Source organism: Sphaerodactylus townsendi, linkage group LG09 (genome assembly GCF_021028975.2).
Source record: "Sphaerodactylus townsendi isolate TG3544 linkage group LG09, MPM_Stown_v2.3, whole genome shotgun sequence".
Taxonomy (NCBI): Eukaryota; Metazoa; Chordata; class Lepidosauria; order Squamata; family Sphaerodactylidae; genus Sphaerodactylus; species Sphaerodactylus townsendi.
Window position 1 is genome coordinate 12,436,380 of NC_059433.1, and position 26,860 is coordinate 12,463,239.

A 26,860-nucleotide genomic window follows, 5' to 3' on the forward strand; every position below is an offset into this window, starting at 1 on the left:
CAACGTCTTCCAACCGCTGCCGTGAAAATGGCAGTGGCTGGAAGGTGCCATTTCCCCCCCCCCGTCCCTGAATGGCATACCTCGTATCCTGGCTTCTGGTGCGTCACAGAGGCCAGAGTACACCCCCCCTTGCCTGCGACTCCAGACGACGCACCCCCGCACAGCACCCATGCGAAAAGGGTCTGAGTGAGAGGGAAGGATTTACAACCCCCCAAAGTGTAGCATGCTATTGGAGACAAGACGGGCGGGGGGTGGGGGGCGGGTGGGCAAGAGGAAGCTTTCTGCCTCAGCTTTCCGCCCGGGATGTGAGCCAATGGGGGAATTCTAGAACATTCCCTCTCATTTACTGAGCTGTGAAGCCATTCCACCACATGCGTTATAATAATCTGCACTTTTCACTGTGGCCAGTCTCTGCTGTGTCTTGGGGGCATGGAAAAGAATGAAACCAAAAGCAAGGCTATTGTTCCTGGGTCCAACAACTGCTTTCCCAACAGAGAGCCCAAAGTTCATTACATATACACAGCATGGCCTATAGATTAATGCAGGATATTATTTTCTCTTTTAATATGCAAATATATACCAGCATGATAAAGTCTTCAGCTATTCTTTTTGGTGGCGTCAATTAGTTGTGTTTGAACGATCCACAGCAGCATGAACACAACCAAAGTGAATATGTTGAGTCCTTCGAGAATTCGGGGATGGTATTATATCACTCACTGATCTTGGGCACGTGTGATATCGGCACTGGAAGGGACTAAGGAACAACAGCTCCTTTCTGCCCTGAAAGACTGCTTTGATAAACATCTTTTGTTCTGGAGGTTACGAACAAAGTTCTCCCTACCCAAGTTACAGCCTTCTTGGATTTACTGTGAGCTTTGGTCCCATAACACCTTGGCATAATAAACTCTCACAATTAGTCAGACTGAAGTAAAAGCACGCCGGTTATGCGACACAAGACTGGTCTGATGCCAATCTGCCATGCTGGTGCTGTGCTGACTATTCAAAACACTGCATTTGGAAGTCAAAATCCAGATAACGGGATAGAGAGGGTGTGTGTGTGTGTGTTTTAATGAAGCTATTGGGATTTTGCTGCATTTAAACTTTCAGCAGCAGTTGAGTGTTGAAACCAGAGCAAACTCTCTATTAAAAGGAAAACCCTATGGAATTGGTCTCAATCTGCTGAATACCTATTCCCTTGGTTACCCTTCATTACCCTTCATTGTAGGAAGCAATGTAATTATTCAAGCTGCACAACCCAGTTGCATATATATGTGTATTTACATGACCTCTGTAAATTGTTTGAATTTGGTGTTTCTATAAGGGAAAGTTCCACTTGGTATTATAATATTATTAATGGGGTTGACCACCGATGATGACTTTAGTGTCACAATGCATTTGCTCTCCCAATTTATGTCTCTGAAATGGTAGGGATTCCATGTTATGCCTATTTTAAGCTCAGATCTGAGCTTTAAAAGACCAACTAGCTTCCTAGGTCTGTTATTAGTAAAGATTTGGGGGCAACCGATTTGGTGGGGAGTTGTTGTGGGGAGAAAATCAGTAGGCTGGGGTTAAGTGCCAATGTGCTGCCCAGAACCTCTCCATTCATTTAGGAGAAGCAGTGCCCATCAGTGGTGGGATTCAACATTTTTAGTAACAGGTTCCCATGGTGGTGGGATTCAAACTGTGGCATAGCACCAATGGGGCCTAGCAAAGCACGACGGGGGCGTGGCCAGGCATTCCGGGGGCGGGGCATCCCTGGGCGGGGCTGTGGCAAGGATGCAGCCACTGTGCCGGTCCTTGGGCAGGAAACGAATGCATGCAGGCTCAGGCTGCCACGCACGCCGGTGCACCTCCTGCTAGACTGCTTCAAGTTCTGCGTGCTACTGTTGAGAGGAGGGGCGTAACTAAGGCAAAAATCACGTGGCAAAATCACCAATTAGTAACCCCCTCTCGGCACACACAAATAATTAGGAACCTACTCTCGGGAACCTGTGAGAACTTGCTGGATCCCACCTCTGGCGCCCATGTAGAACACCCTTTGTAGTCATCATGACTATGTTGCATCTTCTTGGGATATGGTTGGAGAGCACATGACTTTAGCAGCCTTGCTGAAGCCAAACAAGTTGGGCCTCAACTGTGGCTGGGCAGACAGGGACCACCTGAGAGGCTTATGTATTTCACCTTCATGGCAGAAGAAAAGCAGGACAAACTGTAATACGTTATTATGGAACATCTAAGTTGCCTGCACTTCATACTATATACATTATTCACTCTAATTCATCAGTTGTGCAATAATTGCAATGGATTTTTCTCATTGTAAATGGTTCTTGATTAGATTCCCCCCCCCCCCAAGCTTTCTATGAAGCATCTGGGTCAGGGAAGACTTATTTGATTTGTCAAAGGCTTTCACAGCTGGATTCAACTGGTTGTTCTTGCTGTGGGTTTTCAGGGCTGCGTGGCCGTGGTCTGGTAGCTCTTGTTCCTAACTGTTTGCCTGCATCTGTGGCTGGCGTCTTCTGAGGTGTACCACAGAGAGAAATCTGTTACACACTGTGTCTAGTGACACACTGTGCCTAGACCAGTGATGGCGAACCTTTGGCACTCCAGATGTTATGGACTACAATTCCCATCAGGCCCTGCCAGCATGGCCAATTGGCAGGGGCTGATGGGAATTGTAGTCCATAACATCTGGAGTGCCAAAGGTTCGCCACCACGGGCCTAGACAGTGTATAACAGACTTCTCTGTTTTATCTGAGGTCATCAACCTCACACATTTTTATCCCTCTGCTCCTCCACAAAGGCGAGGACAGCGTAAACCATTCTCCGCTTTCCCATTTGGGGTCTTCAAATGATGGCCCTCCAGATGTTCAGAGACTACAGTTCCCATGAGCCCTACCCCTTGGCCATGCTGGCAGGAGCTGATGGGAATGGTAGTCCATGAACATCTGGAGGGCCATAGTTGGAAGACCCCTGAATCCTTACAATGACCCAGAGTGTTCAATTAGATTGTGGGTGTGTGGTTGGCCTGACATCATGCAGTGAGCTCAGGAGCAGCAGTGGCATAGAAGGTTAAGAGCTCGTGTATCTGATCTGGAGGTACCGGGTTTGATTCCCAGCTCTGCCACCTGAGCTGTGGAGGCTTATCTGGGGAATTCAGATTAGCCTGTGCACTCCCACACACGCCAGCTGGGTGACCTTGGGCTAGTCACAGCTTCTCGGAGCTCTCTCAGCCCCACCCACCTCACAGGGTGTTTGTTGTGAGGGGGGAAGGGCAAGGAGATTGTAAGCCCCTTTGAGTGTTCTATAGGAGAGAAAGGGGGGATATAAATCCAAACTCTTGTTCCTCTTCTTCTGAGCTTCATGCCAACGTGGTGATTCAGATCTTTGACTCCTAGATCTCAGTTTCATATTCTAACCACTACTCATCACTGACTCTCCCAAGGGACAAGAGGAAAATGTTAGCATTTGGGCAGGGCGGGTATCCAGTACTGTCAAGGTCTCAGAAATGGAGGACCTTAAATTATTTTCTATGAATTTATTTGGATTATGCAGCACAACTCCTAACAAGGCAGCTTCCTGTACTAAATGCTACAAAATGTTCCAAGGTAGTTCTTATGTGCTAAGTTAGTTGTGGGGCTCTGGCGTGGCTTGCTTAAAAATAGAGATGTGTGGGTAGTATAATATCTGCTGTGACAATGATCTGATCTGCTAATTGTCTGCAAGAAATTTGGGGTATAATTCCTGCTCTCCGAATCTTTTTGGAATTCACCAGAGGGTGACGTTGGCAGGCTGTCAGCTGGAAAACAGAAGAATGAGTTGGGAAACATTAATAAAAGTTGAAAACAGCAGCTTCAGAGGTATCTGAATCATCACTCAAGTGTATGTGAAAAGACTGCCAGATTTTTATTTAAAAAAAAAACCCACTGTACTTGCTGAGAAAAAAAAGAATATAAGAAGTAAGCAAAAAATTAAAATAGAGAAGCTGTCCTTGAGAAAAACTTGGAAAACTTTTTTATCGGTGAAGAGCAGGCAACTCATTTACCTGTGACTTCCACATAGGGACATCCTGAGAATTTCCCCTAGTCTCTGTGGTAAAGACCATAGAGATCAAGAAAGGCACTTTAGTTACATCACATCCTCCCAAACTCCACCCTATGCAGGCACTGCCATTTCCCCTCTAAAGCTCTACTATTTCCCAAGTCAATGTTGGGAACTCAAGTTTATGAGCCAATTTAATATTAAGAAAGGTCACCAATATACATGAATAAAACAAATTGTCTAGAAACTCACAGAACTGAGTGGCATGGTTGTGCCAGATAACTAATTTTTGGATTTCATTATTATTTGGGTTATTTTTTACTTTGTATTGTAAAGAGTTCATGCCAACATTCATCACAATCTAATGAAGAAGAAGAGTTTACATTTATATCCCCCCTTTCTCTCCTGCAGGAGACTCAAAGGGGCTCACAATCTCCTTGCCCTTCCCCCCTCACAACAAACACCCTGTGAGGTGGGTGGGGCTGACAGAGCGCTGAGAAGCTGTGACTAGCCCAAGGTCACCCAGCTGGTGTGTGTGGGAGTGCATAGGCTAATCTGAATTCCCCAGATAAGCCTACACAGCTCAGGTGGCAGAGCTGGGAATCAAACCCGGTTCCTCCAGATTAGATACATGAGCTCTTAACCTCCTACGCCACTGCTGCTAATGAGGTAAACCGATAGTGATTGACCAAAGAGGAAGAGGAAACCAAACCATATTCTTGTCCTCCCGCTATCCATCTTGGGTTTTCTTACCCCCTGGCTTGTTGCCATGATGTTGGGATGCTTTGCACCACTCATATCTTCCAGGACTCTAGAACTGGTGGGTAGAGTAATAACGGCAGATTAAGAATTGAGACCCAGTTTATGTGTTATATGTCTCCCCACCCATTGAAACAGTCTCTTCATGCCTGAGAGCCACTCCAGATGCCAATAATCATGACAGCAAATGCTGCCCTTGTGTTGAGGGTCTCTATGACCCTTCCAGAAGTTCTGAATTCCAGAAGGGCATGGAGATGCTCAACACGGTAAATTCTGATGAGGAAGCAGAGGTGGGATCCAGCAGGTTCTCACAGGTTCCCGAGAGTAGGTTACTAATTATTTGTGTGTGCCAAGAGGGGATTACTAATTGATGATTTTGGCACATTATTTTTGCCTTAGTTATGCCCCTCCTCTCAGCAGTAGTGTGCAGAACTTCTGATGAGGAAGCAGAGGTGCAGCAGCGTGCATGGCAGCCTCCGCCTGCGTGCATTCGTTTCCCGCCCAAGGACCGGCGCAGCGGCTGCATCCTTGCTACAGCTCCGCCCAGGAATGCCCCGCCCCCGGAATGCCCGTCCCCGCCCCCATCGTGCCCCGCCCAGCCGCATTGGCACTACATCACAGTTTGAATCCCACCACCATGGGAACCTGTTACTAAAATTTTTGGATCCCACCACTGTAAGGAAGTATATCTAACCAGCCCCATGGCACTGAGTGGTAAGCAGACAAAGCTGTGCCTATGAGTTTGATCCTGGCGGAAATTGGTTTCAGGTAACTGACTAAAGGGGGACTCAGCCTTCCATCCTTCTGAGGTTGGTAAAATGAGTCCCCAGCTTGCTGAGATTAAAATGTAGATGACTGGGGCAGGCAAAAGGCAAAACACCTCATAAACATAGTCTGCCTAGTAAATGTCATGATGTGACCTCACCCCATGAGTCAGTAATGGCTCTGTGCTTGCACCTTTAACCTTTTAAGTATGTCTAAACATAAGGGATTGGATGGCTGGGAGGAAGCAGTTTTAGTAGCAAGTCTTGGCAAGTCTAATGTTCAGTCTGGCCTGTCATCCTTAAAGTTCAATTATTGGGTGTAATCCAGCTTTCCTAAATTCAATAGGAATTTTGCCATCGAGTTTAATGGGACGTGGACAGCACCTGCTCCCAGCAAAGCAGGAGAAATTGAAAAATTCATTCATAACTAGTGTCAGCCATGTTGTTGATGTGTGGCTTCTTGCAGGAAGGAAGTACCTGCAGGAAGGAAGTACCTGCTGATTGCAACAGGGATTCTCATCAAAACTGTGACATAACGTCAACAGATTTTTGTTTTGTTTTGTTTTACAAATTACAGGCTCCAAGTATATTTGAAATCTTTGTGAAACGTAGAGGAATGTGCTGGTAAGAATATACTTTGGATAGGAGACAACAATGTACACAGTTTATTTTGCATGTTTTATTGCTACACATCTATATATTGATACACAAAAAGGAAATGGACTTCATAAACCATTCTGGAAGTACCAAAAAGATAAATCAATATAGTGGCAGCAACTGACAATATAGGATTGGACTTGATGGGCATGTTACATTTCCTGGGTATTTTTCTCCTCTAGACCCGCAGCCACCAAAGTAGTTTAGGACTAAAGCTACCCATTATAGTCCATATGGGAAGACCAGGAAACAAAATCTTGGCAGTCAAAAATCCATGTCAAGGCCACAAAATATAGGAAATATATTTTCTTCATAAATTCCTCCATCTTTTAACATTGTGATGTGCTTTACATGGGGCTGCCCTTGAAGACCCTTCAGAAGCTGCAGCTAGTGTAGACAATGACAGCAACACAGCTAACAAGTAGTGCTGGCCAGATGCCCATCACACCTGTCTTAGAAGACCTTCACTGGCTGCCAATTCACGATTGAGCACAATTCAAAGTGTTATCTCTAACTCATGATGCCCTAAGTGACTTGGGCCCCAAATATCTAAAGGGAGATCTCAAGGAATTCCTTCTCCCACATCAACCTGCCTGTGCCCTAAGATCAGCAGATGAAGCCCTTCTAGTGGTACCACTGTGGTACCACTGTGGTACCACTAGATCCGTGGTGGCAAACCTTTGGTACTCCAGATGTCATGGACTACAATTCCCATCAGCCCTTGCCAGCATGGTCAATTAGCCATGCTGGCAGGGGCTGATGAGAATTGTAGTCCATAACATCTGGAGTGCCAAAGGTTCACCACCACTGCACTAGATGAAGCCCTTCTAGTGGTACCACTGATACCAGGCAGACCTGTCGTAGGACATGGGAGCCTGATTGTCAGACACTGCTCCACCCATCTGCTCCAAAGGTGCCACAGACTATACAGGCTAAGATGGATGCCATATCCTAAGTCTGGACTTTGGTGCCAACGAAAGAGTTCTGCCTGATCAAGTTCCTAGTTCCCACATCAGTATGCCTAGCAGCCAGCTATGCCTTCTCTGTAGCCTCAAGAATCACCATTTGGATTATAATGGTCACAGCCATGGGGAAGTGGCCACAGTCCTGGAAACCAGGCCACCAGTCTGCATACCCATAAAGCATATGCTAACGCCAGCCAACCTTGACTCAGCTCTCCTGGGTTCTATTCTTACCTTGTTTAATCCTGTCATGCCCTTCCTGCCCTGCTACCGGAGGACCATTCAATCTTACTCTGAACTGGAATACCCTGAGGTTGTAATCTCATCAGCTCCACCTGAAATCTAATTAAAAACTAGACACTCTCTGGCTTTGACTCATCAAGCCATCACCCACTGCACTTTTCTCTCTAGAGAACAGAAACTCTTGTGTGTGTGGGAAGACTGGCTCTCTTAGCATAGCCAAAGGGTCAAGTTTTCCTATATCTAGCCTGCCTAAACATCAGTCTCTCTCTGAGTGTTCTGAGCAGCCCTTGGTTTGGTTGCACTGTGTGCCCAGTGCTTTGCCGCCTCCTCTTGACTAGCTGTGGTTCAGTTACACTGCACCCAGTGCTTTGCCGCCTCCTCTTGAAATCCAATGCAGGCATTGGACTCTGCCTCTTCAGATGTTTTCCTCTTTTAGACTAGGTAATTATCACCCTTCCTGCAACAACCTCTACTAATCCAAAACTATCTCTCACCTGTTTTTAAACCTTAGGCTCCTTTGAAATTCTCTCTCTGTGTGTATTTTGCCAAGTGTGTGTAAGTTTTCCAATAAAATTGTTAAAATTCTAATTTCTGGTCTCCTGTGGCTTTCTAAGGAGAAAACTCCATGTAAACTCTGGTGGAAGATCTCACAGCTCATGCCTCTTGCATTACAAGGTCTGTTTTTAGATAATTCCCCCATCTAAAGAGGGACAGACCCCTCCAATTCAATTAACAGACACAAGATAGGACTTTTTCAGTGGTGACCCCGAGATTGTGGAACAATTCCCCTCTGAGGTGTGCTCAGCATCTGCTCTATGTGTATTTAGAACACTGGTAAAGACATTATTTACCCTGGCCTTTGACTGATGGTTTTCCCCTTTGGAAATTTCAGGATTTAATTGGGGGGGGGGTGTTAATATGTTTTTAAGGATTTTAAGAGGCTTCTATGAATTTTTATTGTACACCATTTATAATTATTTTTAGATGATTCTTATGTCTTATGTTGTAACCTCTCTGAAATGTCAGGTTATGTGGCAAGATGGAAATGTATATCAATAAATACATAAATAAAATCTCAAAGAAACACTCTGCACTGTTTGCTAAAATATCAATCAGATCTACGGGTAGAGCTTTCTTGCGGCACCTGCATTGCTGAATTTCAGTCATTTCTGTAAGTGCCATCGAGCCGGAAATACATCTAAATAAAAATCTAAAAATAAGAAGTTGCTTCCGACTCAAGGCAACTTAATGATCTCCAAGCTGTTAACAATCTTGCTCAGGTCTTGCAAACTAAGAACATAAGAACATAAGAACAAGCCAGCTGGATCAGACCAGAGTCCATCTAGTCCCGCTCTCTGCTACTCACAGTGGCCCACCAGGTGCCTTTGGGAGCTCACATGCAGGATGTGAAAGCAATGGCTTTCTGCGCTGCTGCTCCCGAGCACCTGGTCTGTTAAGGCATTTGCAATCTCAGATCAAAGAGTATCAAGATTGGTAGCCATAAATCGACTTCTCCTCCATAAATCTGTCCAAGCCCTTTTTAAAGCTATCCAGGTTAGCAGCCATCACCACCTCCTGTGGCAGCATATTCCAAACACCAATCACACGTTGCGTGAAGAAGTGTTTCCTTTTATTAGTCCTAATTCTTCCCCCCAGCATTTTCAATGAATGCCCCCTGGTTCTAGTATTGTGAGAAAGAGAGAAAAATTTCTCTCTGTCAACATTTTCTACCCCATGCATAATTTTGTAGACTTCAATCATATCCCCTCTCAGCCGTCTCCTCTCCAAACTAAAGAGTCCCAAACGCTGCAGCCTCTCCTCATAGGGAAGGTGCTCCAGTCCCTCAATCATCCTCGTTGCCCTTCTCTGCACTTTTTCTATCTCCTCAATATCCTTTTTGAGATGCGGCGACCAGAACTGGACACAGGACTCCAAGTGCGGTCACACCACTGCTTTATATAAGGGCATGACAATCTTTGCAGTTTTATTCTCAATTCCTTTCCTAATTATCCCCAGCATAGAGTTTGCAATAGTAACTGATGTAGTAACTGATGTTGGTGGGTTCCTTTATAGAGTCAGTCTATCTTGTATTGGGTCTTCCTCTGTTCCTGCTGTTTTCAACCTTTCCTCACATCATTGGCCTTTTCTGGACAAACCTAAATAACAGCACTGGAATCAACTGGGCTGTGATTGTGACAGGGGGCAAGGCACAGAATGTTATCTGGAGCAGGGAGCAGGCATGCCCTGGGCTGGCTGGGTGGCTGAGCCACACCCGGCCCTAATCGCATGATGTGCATGAGTTGAAAGGAGTGGAGCATGCTCCCTATATCTTAGGCGAAATTGAAAATAAAGAAAACTTGTACCCAACAGGCTACAATAATGACTTCAAAAATTAGTTCTCCCACTGGAGTAGCAATTTACTTATAAGTAACAAAATAATTCTATAGTTTTACAAACAGTATCAAAATGTTTTGGAAAAAATTGTTTTCCTTCTCCCATTGGAGTAATATATATATGCACAAGTTAGAACGGCACGGCAAAATAATCTAAATACAATGATAACAGCTAGCCAGAATCCAGATAATTAACTGGCCTCGTTAAACTTCATGGCTGTTAAGGCAGGTCAGGGTTTTTCAATATACAATTTACAATGTATTTTCAATGTATAATCAGGGAGGACAACGCTCTGCAATTAGTTTGTTCTTATGCCTCTCGAAATGTCCTTTTTGAAGTCATTCTTGTAGCCTGTTGGGTACAAGTTTTCTTTATTTTCACTTTGGTGTGTACCCTCCCCTTTTGCCCTATATCTTAGGCAGCACGCGGTTGCTCCGGCCTCTTTCGACACCTGGAGCAAAACTGACCCACCCATCATCCCTAAATTTTAAGGGTTGGGTAGGCTGCTTTATTGTCGCAGCCCTGGCGGTTTGGAGCACATCCTTGTGGGGAGGCCGAGTTGGGGGCCTCCTTAAGAAGCTTGGGGTGGGGTGGGCTCATGGGCATGCCGCGGAGGCCTCTGCAAGTTGAGCCTGACACCCCAGCAGTTAGGGGGCCACAAAGGGCGAGCACCCCATTGGCCATATGCCTTTCTGTCCTCCCCAATAAGGATTGGGGTTGGGGCCGGGGTCAGCCAGGGGTTGCTGACTGGCTGCTGAATGGATGTGCTCCTCTTGATGCCCAGCTTCTGTTTAAGGATGTTATTAATACAAACGGCTGCGGCCCATTTAATTCCAAGACATGTCCTGTGATTGTTCATCAGATAAGCATCTGCACATCTGGATGCAAAATGTTTTGAGGCAAGAAATAAAACATGTCCTCCGTGGGGTTTCACGTTGTTTTTATCCCCAAACATTTAATTTCCAGCCTCCAATATTTTAAATGAATTTCCCTTTAAAATGATTCTCTGGTTGAAACATTTTGAAAACATCTTCCGTTGCTGTGCAATCTATTTACTATGTTTCCCACACTTCTCTGCTTCCCTGAACTTCCTCCATTTTCTGAGCTCACTCTTTTCCTCCTTGTCTGTTTATTTGCAGCATTTCTCTGTTCTTGTATTTGGTGGGAGGGGGGGCAATCTTTGAAACACCGAGAATACAAGAATACAGCATGAGGCTGGGAAGAAGAAGAAGAAGAAGAAGAAGAAGAAGAAGAAGAAGAAGAAGAGGAGGAGGAGGAGGAGGAGGAGGAGGAGGAGGAGGAAGAGTTTGGATTTATATCCCCCCTTTCTCTCCTGCAGGAGACTCAAAGGAGCTTACAATCTCCTTGTCCTTCCTCCCTCCCAATAAACACCCTGTGAGGTAGGTGGGGCTGAGAGAGCTCTGAGAAGCTGTGACTAGCCCAAGGTCACCCAGCTGGCGTGTGTGGGAGTGCACAGGCTAATCTGAATTCCCCAGATAAGCCTCCACAGCTCAGGTGGCAGAGCTGGGAATCAAACCCGGTTCCTCCAGATTAGATACACGAGCTCTTAACCTCCTATGCCCACTGCTGCTCCTTTACCTTTTAAATTTCCATAAGGAACAAAGATTAGCTATGCAATGCCTAATAACATGATTGCAGGATTTTTCTTATGTATATTCATAAATTATCTTCTCTTCCTGAATGTACCTGTGCGCGTTTTTCCTCCAATCATCAAATTCACATCATTAAAAAAAGCTGCACCAATAAGATAACAGCAGTGGTGGGATTCAGCAGGTTTGCACCACTTCGCCAGAACCGGTTGTTAAAACGGTGCTTGTAAACAACCAGTTGTTAAATTGTTTGAATTATTCCACACCACAACCCCTATTCTTCTCACCATAATCAGTTTTTTGTGATTGGTGTGAGCATAAAAGGAAGCCCCTGAGAGCTTTAAAAGCAAGCTGGAACAGACCAAAGAAGTTTCGGGTATTACCTGGGATGGGGGTCATTTAAGGGGGTCACTCTTCATGCCATCCTGATGGTTACATTACAACAGGTTCTGACAGGTTCAGTTCGTACATTTTACCTTCTCGAAGCTGGAAGGGCCCCCCGTCCCTAGGCAAAGAGCCAGCTCTAACTGAACGAATAGCCAGCATCCAACTGAGATTTATGTACTACAAAGGGTGATATTAAAAAAATCTTTTTGAAAGGCAGGAAATGAGAGAATCAATATAATGGAAGGTGGTTGCGTGGACTGCAGTATAGCTGGAGGATTATCTTCACACTAGGAGAGTTTAAACAGACCCCAGGCAGCTGTTAATTCTTATGAAAAAGTAATATAACCGCCACTGACTTAGTGGAATTAGTTCAGATTTACTAGGAGTGCAATTTGTCCCAGTGACCTTAGCATACTTTTTCTAAAAAATTATAAAGCGATATTTCAGAGTATCATGCTACCAAATGTGCTAGTTCTTTGCTAGCCAAGACCTTCTCACTCTCTTCTTTTTTTTAAAAAAAAAAGGTTGAACTTCACAATATATTGACATGATCAATCAATCATTGTTTTCATATGGAATACATCAGAGGAAAGAAGTTGGGAGGTGGGTTAAAGCTTGCTGCCTTTGCCCCAAGGCCCCTTTGAGCTTAATTTTAACTTTTACAAGTTGAATCTATAATTCTTTATTTTCATGCTTGGGGGGGGGGGATTCTTTTCCCATTTTTTTCCCTGTAACATTTCCATATTATTCCATCATTAATCTGTGCATCACTCATTCACTCACTCACGATAGCTAGCTAGAGATTAGACAGACAGACAGACAGACAAGTATAGGAATACACACACACTCATAAGTATAGGGAGAAACACACACACACACACATAGGGACAGACAGACAGACAGACAGAGCAAGCAAGCAAGCAAGCTATTAGGGACAACACAACCCATCTTATGTATGCTAGCAACAAAATTACTTGGAGCCTTTTTTTCAATTTAAACTGATTGATTTATAGGAACTCCATTTCTGGATAGGATAGAATGAATATAGTTTCCTAATCTAATCTAACTAACTAGGATGGAGAGAGAAACAAAACCTGCATTTTGCCCTTATGGTTGGAAAATGGAGAAGAAGGAATGCTTGCATGTGGACATGTGGAAAGAAGGAAGGAAGTTTCCCTGAGAGTAGCAATCTGCACATTAAAGGGAGAGTGTTAGAGCAGTAGAGAAAGGATGCCTAGTGCCATGACCCCTCTATCTCTCTTGACTCTCTAGTCAAGTCCCCTCTGGAGTCTGAGGTTAAGAGACATTGGAAAGTCTTTCAGTTACAAGGCACAATTCCTTGTGATTGAATAATATGGACAATTCCCTGCACAATCAAACTAAAGCATTAGAAGTCACCCACACACAACTTCTGCACATCAAATGTTCATCTCATAATCCAGAAATATTATAACAATCAACAGAAAGTCACTGAGACAGTCTGGCTTCACAGACTTTTCTAAAGCCCCAAGGGATGTGTTTCAGTGCAGGGTTGGTCACAAATATAGACCCACTTTATTGGACTGACTACCCATGAATCATTGGGATGGCTCAGAACAGATTTCTGGGTTGATCTTGGTACACGCTCAAGCCTCTCCTGGGAAAGAAGGTCCTTCAAATATGTAAGACCACATCACAAAGGTCTTTAAAACAATATCTAGTGCCTTGAACTGAAACCAGTTGAAAACTGGAAGTAGTGGATGACTTCAAAATAACTGATACTTGCACAGAAACTGCAGTCCACAGTCAGAAAATGACTGTCAATCCCCAGTCAGTAACATGATATTATTTGGGAAATTTCAGGATCAGTCAGATCTTTGTGTTTTTAAAAGTAGGAGGTGGAATGATATGGAGCTGGCGTGACCCCACTACTGGCGTCAGTGCCAGTCCAGATGCTGTAAGTGGCACCTATGCTATCGAGGGGGGCTGTAATGCTGGGGCTGCTCCAACACTCCAAGGAGCTTTCCCCACTGACAGAGTTGAACTGGTTTCTACCTAGGTTCACCTCAGTGAATCCCCACTGCCACCGAGCTCCACATTGTTTTGTCTCAGGTCCGCCCCCCCTCAGAACTGCGACATCCTTGTCGCAGTTATGAACTACACTTTTCTGCTGGAACAAGGTCGATACTGCTTTGAAGTGGGGAAGCATCGAAACGACACCTCATCTGTTCAACCAATCACGAGCCGCTTTTGTGGCATGCGCAGAACGGGAGAGTCGTGGCAGGCAGAAAGCACATGTAACTGTAAACTGTAAACTGTAAAAACTGTAAAAAAAAAGAATGCTCCCGTTTCCCACTGTAACACAAGCGCCAATCACAATCGAGGAGCGAAATAGGCACCAAGATGATCCCGCCCACTTAGCTCGGTTCCAGGGGGCCAACTCAGTTGCTGTGGGGACAGCTTGGAATTGCCCTCCACTGAAGGGAAGTGAGTCGACCTTAGCTCCCTTCTGTAGTGGGGAAAGCCCCCAATGGGACCTTCCAGGGGTGGGCTCCTGGGGGTGGAACCAACTTTAGTTGGCTTTCTGAGGATGTTCAGTCCAGGAACACCCCTTTTTGCTGCCCTCAACTTAGACCTGCAAAAATGCATGTGTAGCCCATTGCTTTCCCTTTCATTTCTGCACCTTCCCATTCTTCCCCCACGAATCTTCCCCCCCCCACCCCCTGTGGATTGGGCTGCCTTTTACATTGCGAATATTAAAACTGCGTACAATTGTATACTATTCTACCTGGATGTTGTGGTTTTGTTTTAAATTAGAGAGTAGTTTAAAAATCCTCTGCATTCAAATTTCTCTTCACTTTCTTTCTTAGCCTGTATTGTTTGGGGAGGACCACTGGAGTATTAGCAATTCATCAGTTTCTGATATTGATTTCCAGACTTAGTTCGGTCCAATGCCCAGGGGCAATTTGTCATAGCCCCGCTCTCTTTCCACTGTCTTAGACTGTAAGCTCCTTGACTCAGACACTAGCCTTTCTGGCTTATGTCGCTTGCTGTGTAAAGTCCCCCGTGCTTTGAGAGCAGCATATAAATATGATAAAGTCCAAAGCTGCCCTCCCCTACCACTTCTCTTATTAGTTTTCTTCCCTTCTTAGATTTGTTTACGAGTTATTAAAAGGTTATGGGGTTTGGCCAGACAGTTATACGTACAGAGGGTGGTTTATCAGTGCCCAACAAGAAGAAACTCATTTACATATATCCACTGGGTTTTTATAGTATTGCTCGTTTAATGGTTTCAAAGCCCCATTTATCAGGCTTTCCATTTAGAATTCCAGGAATAGGATTTTTGTGTGTGTGTGTGATGGCAACAATATAACAGAATGGAGAAGTGATAAAGGGCTGCCATAACCCTAAAAGCACATTTCTACCAATAAGCCTGTTCATCCAGTCTGCACTGGAACATAAACTTTGTGCTTTTGTGGGAGAAGAGCGTGGTACGAAACTGTGGTTCCTAATCAAAAGGGCCCCATATTTAAAGTTTTATCCACATAGTTCTTGCCTGTTTGATCCTGTGTTGTGCAACTTCCTTATTCTCTCCAGCTATGTCAAATCACCGCTGCACCATAGTTGTTTGATTTCACTTATTCATTTCTAGAGCGCCTGCAGTTTCTAGCTGCGGTACATAAAACAATATGAAGTCTGCCCTTACTTTTGTCATCTGACTGAAGGAAAGTGGATTGGGGAGGGGAAAGGAACAGTTTTGAGTTCAATGTTAGGACATCACACACAGAGAGGATTTTAAGAAACCTTTAATTTAACAGATGTTTATTTTTATTTATTTATTTATTATTTAAATTTATAGACCGCCCAGTCCCCAAGGGGCTCTGGGCTGTGCACAACATAATCTATGTACAATATATAACAAGGATCGCAATAGTGACCATATATACTAAAATTCGTTAAAACCATTAAAACCACGTAAACAGCGGTCAAAACAATAACAATAAAAATGGCGTCCCGCAATCCAATTCCTTTAAAAACCACCCCCAAAAGAAGGGAGCAACCAAACTCCTCCCTAAAAATAGCAATAAATATGCAAAAACAGATTATAAGCACACCAATGGATTCCGGGAAGCAAAAAAACAAACCAACCAATCATAGGATGGTGGAAAGGAGAGGGAAACCAGTCACTGAATGGATGATGTAAGTCATTTCTGTGGGACATTTCGGGTGTAAATGACTGAACAATATTTGGTACTTACCAGATAAGCATGACAGGATGGATGATATCATTTTAAGTCTGACGTGAACAAGGGTATGTGTGAGGGACATGAAGAAAGGGCAGGGTAGATAGATTTGGGAACAGGAAGTTATGGTAAGTTACAATCGCAAGGATGCCAATCTCCTGATGGGACCTGTGGACAACCCCACCCCCCCAAGAATTACAGTTCGTCTCCAGACAACAGGTATCAGTTTCCCTGGAGAAAACAGATGCTTTGGAGGATGGACTCTATGGCATTGCACCCTACTGATGTCTCTGTCCTCCCCAGGCTCCACCCTCCAAACTCTAGGACAGTGGTGGCGAACCTTTGGCACTCCAGATGTTATGGACTACAATTCCCATCAGCCTCTGCCAGCATGACCAATTGGCCATGCTGGCAGGGGCTGATGGGAATTGTAGTCCATAACCTATGGTGTGCCAAAGGTTCACCACCACGGCTCTAGGAGCTTCCCAACCTGGATCAGGCAACCCTACCCACCCCTATCCCTACCAGTGGCCAGGAGGAAAATGGTTACAGTCAACAGAACAGAATACAAGAGGAACAAAGGAGCCGAAGTAGAGAAGAGAAAAAATAAAGTTAAACAATAATCCCGTTATTCTTATCTGGTAAGTCCCAAATATTGTTCAACCATCTGAAATGTCCCATAGAAGTGACCTTTCCAGGAAGAAATGATAAGCCCAACACAAGATTGCTTAGAAGATGCATCCAAGAATGAAAGCTGTAAGGCACTCATCTGGCATGTGACAGATTTAGGGATATGCAAAACTATCCTTCCACCAATATATATTTTTATTCGACTCAATACACATGCCTACAAAGGTAAAACAGTCAATCTCACAAAGCGAATTCAAGTAATTTTTGTGCACTCCCCATGCATTATTAATCACAACTGAGCATCACGTGGCCAAATCGATAGCTCAAGCAGAAGTGTAGATTTGTCATGCTTCGTATGTACAATTAGTTTTAAGAATATATCAGGGATCAGTGTTAAGTATCCTATTTACATTTTGTTTAATTAAGCATCTTGTCGAAAAGCACAGACTGAAGTATGCAGTGATGTATGTTTGAATTGAGACACGATATATCGTCCTTCACCTGGGTTCCCATACTGGCATAGGAATCCTTGCCTTCTTCAAGAACTTCTCTGCGGAATTTAGGTAACATATAAATCCCCTGCTCCCCCTTCCTACTCTATCATCCAAACCTATCTTTTCCTCTCTGCTTATATCCATTAGGAACTGTATGTATGCTTCTTAACATCTCACTATATGATTGTTTGCAACCAAATTTTATATAAAAACATTTAAACTACAATTTGGTTTCTTTTGCATTCTCTGTAGAACGTTTCAAAAGCCAATTCTGGTATAGTTGTCTAAAAGATCCCACCTAGCCTGCTTCTTGCACTGCCAAGCTGAGTTATATTCCCCACTGCTACTTTTAAAAGGTTCTCATACTGTTAAGCTAGGTAACAGATCTTTCTATCATCCACACATAAAAGCCTTCTAGCAAATTGCCTCACAAATATCTCCACATGTTCTGTGTATGCAGCCAATTTTGGATGAGGAACAAGCATTGCACATTTGCCAAATGTGGGATACCACCTGCCAGAACATTCTTTCTTGTCCCCGGATACAACAGTTGTGTTGCAAACACAACTTGCCTCTTCCAAGTTTATTCCCTGAGTAGTTTTGTTCATCTACTGTCCATTCTTAACACTGGGAAGGTCATAGCTCTGGGTCATCCTCTGGTGGTCATGTGACTCTGATGTCCTACGCTTGCAGCTCAGGGGGTTCCATGCTGCCATCTGAGGGTTAGTCCCAAGTCTGAAAAAGTGACTGGTTAGGATAACACCTAAGTGTAATTACCTTGATATGTTTCATGCATTCCTCAATTGAAGGGGAAAATTGAAGGGGGAAAGTGTTCATACACGAGCAACATTTCTCAGAGAGATTCTATACAGTCCTACCTGATCCTAAGTCTATTTTGAAAGATGTCCCTTTGTTATCTAGAATTGAAACCATATTGGTTTGAATCCTGTAAACAAGTTCCATGTGTCCTAGGCAATCTCTTATGTGACACAAGCTTTCTCTTCGGGTAAAACATCAATTTGGGCAAGGACCTATTGAAAACCATTGATCTTGAACAAATACAGGGTTTAAAAGAAGAAGAAAAACACAGTAAAGGATATCTAGGATGTCTGAGTCTCATAGGATCCAGCCCAGTTGTAATGAGGGGAAGGGCAGCAGGGCAAGAGATGCCTTGATAGTTATGATGATGGAAGGGAATCAACGTATCTCTGTGGAAGAAACCTCTCGCACCTCTTGATTGGAGAAGTGTTTGGCCAGCTGAAACTCCAAGACTTAGCACCCAGATTGGCTGAACCCCCCGGAGGACATATGGAGTGGGATCAGAGCACTACTGGCTCTGCCAGCTAATCCTTATTATTAATTATTATTAGACTGACCTTCCACTCATTATCTTGAGCTGATGTTCTGAGTTCCTGAGGCCTATTATCTGCATTTTGTTAACTGTTTTAATCTGTATATTTGTAATATCTGTAAATTTTATGATTTTAATTTTTTTGGATCTTGCTGGTCAATGACCGTAAAGAAACTATTCTTCTGTAGAGTGGGATCAGGAAATGGGGGCTCTTTTATTGAGGGCTCTTTGTTTGGAACCTGTTTAGAGTGTGCGGTTTACCATGAAGGTTGACAGAGGAGAAGGAGGCAAAAGGGAGTTGCAGAGGCACCAGGGGTGGGGCCATCTTGCAGCTGCTAAAGATCAGATATAACCTGGACTGTGAGTACTTAGTTAGCAACTGAGAGTCAGACCAGGTGGTCTAAAAAAGGGCTTTAAAAAGGGCTTGGACAGATTTATGGAGGAGAAGTCAATCTATGGCTACCAATCTTGATCCTCATTGATCTCCGATTACAAATGCCTTAGCAGACCAGGTGCTTGGGAGGAGCAGCAGCAGCAGAAGGCCATTGCTTTCACATCCTGCATGTGAGCTCCCAAAGGCACCTGGTGGGCCACTGCAAGTAGCAGAGTGCTGGACTAGATGGACTCTGGTCTGATCCAGCAGGCTAGTTCTTATGTTCTTATGTTCTTATGGTCTTAGAAAGTCTGCATAAGTCATTACTTACCTATCTGGCTGCTTGGAATACAAGCACACCTTGTGATGTCTACTTCAAGCAACCCACATGAGAGAAGGGGAGACTGGAAGTCATGGAGGATAGAGTAAAGGGGGTAAAACAGTGGTTAGTCTTGCCCCACAACATAACAGATACCACAACACCATTGTTTCTGACAGTGTTTTCCGATGGGAGAAAACTCTATTATTTAATTTGACTTGAAAAGAGCCAGTTGGAGGGGAAACTTTCAGTACTTAGTTTTATAAATTATTTTAAACTGAAACTTGCTCATGCTCAAAGTACACCAAGAAATAATTTATATCCTTTGCTGCTTTGTTGGCCAATGTCTGTGTGAAGCCAACATGTACCACCTCCAACCCAGGCTCAGCTACTGCAGTGAGTTAGAAAAAAATGGGGGTCGTTCTATAGAGGTCACCTCTACCTGCTGGTGCTAAGCCATTGCTGATGCTCTGCCATAGGGTAAGCCGGAAAAAAAGAACATGTTTTGGCTGTGTTTCGTTTGGATTATTAATGTGCTTGTACTAAGATATTAATAACGTTTTAACAGCGGTGGTCCCATACCACTGAGATATAAAGGTCAACAACATGAAGAATGTAAGGAGATAGAAAATCACAGAGATTAAAAAAAGACCCTTAATTGGACGAATCTGTCATTTTGAAACTTAAAAAATATAATCTAGCATTGAAACATTTTAATATTTTAGATATGGGGGCATACTTGTATTTGAGGTGTGAGTGGAAGCTAAGTTTTTAAAATGTTTTAATGATGATACTTTCAAAACCAACAATGCAAATTTGGGAATGAACGAAATACTGTGTTTTAGTATGGCAAATGAAGGTCCAATGATAGGCTGAATGGCAGACCAAGGGAGTGACTTTGGTCAAATCACTCATTTATCTCACAAAGTCAGTGTGACGATAAACAAGACACAATGGCAAGCAACTGCAAACACTAGGGCTCTTCTGCACATGCAGAATAATGCACTTTCAATCCACTTTCACAATATTGAAAAAAGCACTTTACACATGGGCTCTGTTTGCCCCACTCAGTGTTCCAAGATTTTTGTGATACTGTGGATCTCACATAGTATTGATTGGTTGGTTGGTTGGTTGGTTGGTTGGTTGGTTGGTTGGTTGGTTGGTTGGTTGGTTGGTTGGTTGGTTGGTTGGTTGGTTGGTTGGTTGGTTGGTTGGTTGGTTGGTTGGTTGGTTGTGTGTGGTGCATGACTGTGCTGGAGCTCATCGACATGGGCTGGCATGGACGGGGGCTCACAGCAGGGTTCCATGTCATAACCTCCTCGAATTAGGACAGACTGCCAATTTAAATAGGACAGTATTATCGTTTATTCCTCTACAGGCCCTAGGTTACATTCTTGTAGGATCCCTGGACAAAATGGTTTCACTGCTGCTCGATTGCCTCGGTTTCTGTTGGTCCTTCACCCTGCACTGGCCATTGGTCACCTTCTCAACATCAGCACACCTGCCCCAGTTCCCCTCAACCCCATGATATCCCATCTCCTTTATGGCTGCCATGTGAATTACTTGTCCTCTAGCAGTCATCGGTGTTCCAGACCAGATCTATTTCACCAGGCAGAGACCTACCTCTTCACCCAGGGAACTTCCACCTGTCCCCTGCACCTGTTCCCTCATGCACACATCACCTCCTGGCTTCCTGATATGAGACATGCCATACAAAAATAAAACATAGGAGGGGGGCAATTTCCCCCGTTTATCATCACTATACACAACATTCCAACATCAGTTGCATTTCAATGGTGATCCGTTAGCTGAATGAGATTCTCACCTTTCTCTCTTAGCCGTATGCTGAAGGAAACACCCGTGCAACTACTTTTTGAAAAATTAAAAGCTTTCCCGCTTCGACCTTCAATTGTTCTTCACAGCTGAAATAAACGGTTAATCTCTCAGGGGAATGAACATGGCTATTTGTTATTGATTCAGTAGCTCAATAAGATAGGGCTGCGAACAGGTTGGTATCAGATTAGGAAACAGCCACTTAGAAGACTCCAGCTGGGCATTTGTGATAAATTGCATTTCTCCCCTTATGCATTTTATACCGAGTAATATCTGTCTGACGGAATCTTGACAGTAGAAAAGCTGAATACTTAGGAATGTAGCACTCATATACACCTCGTCCATAATTAAAGGCGCAACCCTTCTTTTGAAGGGTGTTTTGTTTTGTGTTTGATTCATTTGGAAAATTCCTACCCTGTTTCTCCAGGGAACCTTCCGAAGGCAGCCGGACAAAAATAAAACACAATTAAAACATAACACACCGTAAAAGTGGACAGTTAAAACTCCATATTAAAAACACATCTAGAAATGCTGGATTTATTACAGGATTGGCATCTAGGGCCCCTTCCGCACACGCAAAAGAATGCGTTTTCAAACCACTTTCACAACTGTTTGCAAGTGGATTTTGCTATTCCGCACAGCTTCAAAGAGCACTGAAAGCAGTTTGAAAGTGCATTATTCTGCATGTGCGGAATGAGCCTAGGTTTGCCAGCTCCCCTCTGACCACTGGCTGAGGGTGGGGGGAATAGGGTTGCCCAAGCCCAGCTGGGGAACTCCTGGAGATTTGGCATGGAGACTGGGGTTGAGAGGGACCTCAATGGGGTACAATACCATAGAGCCCACACTCCAATGTGTCCATTTTCTTCAGGGGAATGATTTCTGTAGTCTGGAGATTCTGTGGTTTGGAGAGATCCCCAGCCTCTACCTGGAGGCTGAAATCTCTTGCTCCTCTGTTGATTTTCCACAGAAGCAAAATGGTGTAAGGGTGAATTCTACAAATGACCAAATGACCAGGAGGGCCTACTCTCCCTCACATTCAAATCAAATCAAATGACCTTTGTTGGCATATGGCCTCACATTCCTGCAACAGAAATTTTGAAATAGATGATTTTAAGAAGAATAAGAGTTTGGATTTATATCCCCCCTTTCTCTCCTGCAGGAGACTCAAAGGGGCTAACAATCCCCTTTCCCTTCCCCCCTCACAACAAACACCCTGTGAGGTAGGTGGGGCTGAGGGAGCTCCGAAAAGCTGTGACTAGCCCAAGGTCACCCAGCTGGCGTGTGTGGGAGTGCACAGGCTAATCTGAATTCCCCAGATAAGCCTCCACAGCTCAGGCGGCAGAGCTGGGAATCAAACCCGGTTCCTGCAGATTAGATACACGAGCTCTTAACCTCCTACGCCACTGCTGCTCTCAGGGAGAAAGTGTGTAACCCTAACAAAATTTTACTCCCTGGTGGAACAGGCTCCCAAGTGAGATCAGGGCCCTGCAGGACATACAGAGTTTCCGCAGGGCCTGTAAAACAGACCTGTTCCGCCAGGCATTTGGCCAGCCAGGATAACACCACACTTCTGTGATAAATATCTTGCCTCCTGTGAATGAAAGAATGGGAAAGGGGAAACAATTTTAATTGCCATCTGAATTTTTATAATTATATATGGTTTTAACTGTGATTGGGTGTGAAATGGATTTTAACTGTTTTATATAATTGATGGACACAGCCCTGAGCCCTTTGGGGAAGGGCAGTATAGAAGTTTAATAAAATAAAAAATAAATAAATAAAAATTGTTATTAGTGTATTACATGCTCTTTAGAAACAATCATTGTTCCTTTAAAAGAATAATAACAAAGCAACAGAGCAAGTGGCCTAGTTTCAAATAGCATAAACAAGTACAGATTGAAGGGATAACCTGTCTCTCTCTTCCTTAGAAGACCCTACTCGAAACTGAAGATGCATGAACTTGCAGTTTCAAGTTTATGGATGGCAGAGGATGTATAGTCTTTATTTTGTCTGCTTTTGTCCAAAGAGGGGCATCAATGTCATGATCCAGCTATGTCATGATCCAGCTAGGCTCCACACATGGGGGAAAGCAAGCGTCTGGGATGTGTTCTTATGTGTGAATAAACACATAGCCAGAAATGTTCTGTGGGTTGAAGATTGCAAAGACTTGTATGGAAGCCACAATTGACGGCAGCTTCCTGTTGAATGACTGAAAGCATATTCTCACAAAAGAAAAAACTTTTGCAACTCTGTAGCAGCAGCAAGCCTTGATTGGCATAGACAACAGTACAACACAACTCTGTAGCGTGTGACACAGCCCCAGGTGGAAACAACTATGGAATGCTTCTATTGCCACTTTGCAGCAGTGGCATAGTGGTTAAGAGCAGGTGCACTCTAATCTGGGGGAACCGGGTTTGATTCCCCGCTCTGCCGCTTGAGCTGTGGAGGCTTATCTGGGGAATTCAGATTAGCCTGTGCACTCCCACACACGCCAGCTGGGTGACCTTGGGCTAGTCACAGGGTGGAGTTGGTGCCGAGCAGTCGCTCTTCGTGGAGCTCCTCCACCTTTTAAAGATAAGTTTTAAATTTCTCCTACCCTTTGTAGTTTTATCTCTTAGTATTTAGCATTTTCTTTTAATTTAGAGTTTTCTGTTGCAATTTTGTTGAGGCTAGTCACAGCTTCTTGGAGCTCTCTCAGCCCCACCTACCTCACAGGGTGTTTGTTGTGAGGGGGGAAGGGCAAGGAGATTGTAAGCCCCTTTGAGTCTCCTACAGGAGAGAAAGGGGGGATATAAATCCAAACTCCTCCTCCTCCTCCTCCTCCTCCTCCTTCTTCTTCTTCTTCTTGATCTAATTTTAAAAGTTTGATTACATTTATCTGTCACCAAATCAGTGAATGGGATGGCTTGAGAATGGGTGGGTGAGTATTAAACAAAACTATTGTGGTAAATATTCAAGATTTTTAAAAATTAGTTCAGTGTATCCGGCAATATGAGTTTAGTTATATTTTGCCTACGGACTGTGCTTTAACATTCAATTCACAGCTAGGTAGAAAATGTACTAAATAAATTTAGAAATAGCTGCAGATTAGGAGTTAAAACTTCAGCTAGTCCTGAGTGAATAATGAAACACAAATTGGACAATTTATTATAAAATACGGAATCCATCAAATTATTTTCAGTAATTTGTTCACAAATTACTCTCCTAGTCCCATTGCAGGGTGAATAATATATTCATTTAATAATTTATTTCAAATATCTAATGAAATTAATCAACTTAATTACTCATAGATCTTCAGTAGAACAACTGCTTGCGATATAAGAATAACACATTGAAATAGCTTCTGCTAGAAATATTACTTCTCATTAGGAAATACATATTTTAATTACATGCAAGTTTTTCAGCATTTCCAAACAAATGTGCCTCTAAGCTTACAGTTTAAAACATGTAACAACACGGGGAACCATAGTCAGAAATGTATATTCAAGGCTAACATATCAAGGTGAGCTCTGTCCAAGGGGTGTAAAGAGATGCCTTTCCTTTCTTTCTAGCAATGCTGTGCTAGATTCCACAGCACAAATCCAAATTCCTCAGTTGACTTCAGAGCTGGAACCCACGTTCCGCACATGCAGAATAATGCACTTTCAAACTGCTTTCAGTGCCCTTTGAAGCTGTGCGGAAGAGCAAAATCCACTTGCAAATAGTTGTGAAAGTGGTTTGAAAATGCATTATTGTGGGTGTGCGGAAGGGGCCTCGGAAGCAGAGTTCACAGAGAAGAAAAGTTGTTCCCAAAGCTCAGGAGAACCTTTGCCCTTGCCTTCATGATTGTCTACTGCCCAGTGGAGAATGGAAATGGTATTCCAGTTTAGAGCCTTATACATCTATTGGTAGTTCAGAGGTATTTCATGTAGGTAACACCCATGAGTCGATGCTTGGAAGGAGATATAAATAGGATAAAAAACAAGTAATATGTTATGTAGTCACGCAGAAGTTTAGTACACTTGCCAACCTCCAGGTGATAGAACTCAGGGACATTGATAGATCTCATCAGATCTCTTAGGAAAGGGAGAGACCACAGCAGGGCATAATGCTATAGAGTTCATCCTCCAAAGCAGCCTTTTCTCCTCGTCTGAGGAGCAACTGTAATAGTGAAACATCTCCAGGTACAACCTGAATGTTGGCAACTCTAGGTTTCAACTAGTTCTCTGTGAAATGATTGTTCTTGGAGTTAAACCACTATATTATATCCTTCCTAGCTCTACATTCCACTTCCTTGCCCAAAGACAAAATTGCCATTAATAAGAAGCAATAGTAAACACTTTCGAAAGACGGTTTCATTAGTTATGACAGCACGAGATAATATGCAGTAATGGACTGTATAGCAAGGACAGAGAGACAGACTAATTGTCCCAATAGATTTTCTTCCCAGTCTCTAAACTCTGTAGTTCTGTGAATAATAGCAAAGGCAATAAAATATCTCTCGGCGACTGCAGTGTGCATTAATACCTAAGGAAATTATTACATATACATATTAATGAATTGTACTAGACTGGAACTGTTGACACTTGGTGCTCTCTCTGTACAAACGTAGTAAATTCTGTGAGAGACCAAAATGTCAGAGTAGTTCAATCTTTTGACCTTCTAAGAGAACATCAAGACTAGGCCTGTAGTAACTTCAGTAGATTAAGAAGTAGACTCTTGGCTAAGGGTGTCAGCTCCAGGTTGGGAGACATCTAGAAATTTTGGGGTGGAGCCTCAGGAGGGTAGGTTTGGGGGAACCCATCTTCCAAAGTGACCTTTTTCTCCAGGTGTACTGATTTTTGTCACCGAAAGAACAGTTGTAATAGCGAGAGATCTCCAACTACCACCTGGAGGTTGGAACCCTACTGTCTTAGCCAGGTTTCAGAACACAAACTAACCAGGTTTGAGGGACGACCGCCCCGGTCGAATCCCCACTACCGTCTTAGCCAGGTTTCAGAACACAAACTAACCAGGTTTGAGGGACGACCTCCCCGGTCGAATCCCCACTACCGTCTTAGCCAGGTTTCAGAACACAAACTAACCAGGTTTGAGGGACGACCTCCCGGTGAAACCTCCCTACTACCGTCTTAGCCAGGATTTCAGAACACAAACCTAACCAGGTTTGAGGTAATTCCACCTCCCCCCGGCTCCAGAATTCCCACTATCGTCTTTAGCCAGGTTTCCAGAACACAAACCTAACCAAGGTTTTGAGGGACTGACCTCCTGGTCGGGAATTCCACACTACTGTCTTAGCCAGGTTTCCAGAACACACAAACTAACCAGGGTTTGAGAGGGGCTGAGCATCTCCCTGAGTCGGAATCCCACTACCATCTTAGCCAGAGTTTCAGAACACAAACTAACCAGGTTTGAGGGACTGACCTCCCCGGTCGAATTCCCACTATCGTCTTAGCCAGGTTTCAGAACACAAACTAACCAGGTTTGAGGGACGACCTCCCCGGTCGAATTCCCACTATCGTCTTAGCCAGGTTTCAGAACACAAACTAACCAGGTTTGAGGGACGACCTCCCTGGTCGAATTCCCACTACTGTCTTAGCCAGGTTTCCAGAACACAAACTAACCAACTGGGGTTTTGAGGGGCGACCTCCCTGGTCGAATCCCCACTACCATCTTAGCCAGGTTTCCAGAACACAAACTAACCAGGTTTGAGGATGGATGACCTCCCGGGTCCGAATCCTCACTACCGTCTTAGCCAGGATTTCAGAACACAAACTAATAACCAGGTTTGGGGGTGACGACCTTCCCGGGTCGTAATCCCCCCACTACCGTCTTAGCCAGGTTTCA